Source organism: Emiliania huxleyi (genome assembly GCF_000372725.1).
Source record: "Emiliania huxleyi CCMP1516 unplaced genomic scaffold EMIHUscaffold_288, whole genome shotgun sequence".
Lineage (NCBI taxonomy): Eukaryota > Haptophyta > Isochrysidales > Noelaerhabdaceae > Emiliania > Emiliania huxleyi.
In genome coordinates, this window is record NW_005199870.1 from 99,579 (window position 1) to 100,272 (window position 694).

A 694-nucleotide genomic window follows, 5' to 3' on the forward strand; every position below is an offset into this window, starting at 1 on the left:
TCACGATTGGAGAAGGAATCGGCGCGATATGCAAAGCATACAAGAAGGGGAGAAAGAAGAGGTGAGACGCCAGTGATGACGAAGCAGAGACTTTAGCGCAGACGAGAGCAGGGCAGACCCGGGGACGGGGGAGTCGGAGCAGACGGCATCGGCCGCCGAGGGAGGACGTTGCTCGTTGGGAAGAGGCACGAGGAGGGCGGCGACCTCAACCGACTATGGAGGACCAGTCGCCAGACGACGCAGGGCAGAAGACGGTGAGGCGGAGCAGACGCGCAGGGCGAGACGAGGGAGGAGCAGGACTTTGCGGAGATCAGCAGGAGGATGTGCGAGAGATTAGGAGCAGTAGGGACCCGAGGGACCATGTGGAAGACGGCTAGTGCTAGTCCCCCATCGGGAGGACGACCCCGGCTAGTCGCCGACCACACGAGTGCGGGTGGGCAGGCCCTAAAACGGCGGGAGGGGTAGGGGTGCTGCTGTAGGGGTGTGGAGGGGTCGGGAGGGCGGGAGTGCGGACCGTGACCTAAAGCCCTCCACCGATAGAGGTGTCAGGCGGCAGGGCCCAGGAGGGGTGGGGGCTGGGAGGGCTGGCCAAAAGCGAGGCGTAGGAGGGCTCATGAGAGGGCTTGGGAGAGGTGGAGAGCTCGGAGGGGTCGGAGGGCTCGGAGGGCAGAGAGGCACGAGGGTGGCGCTGGTG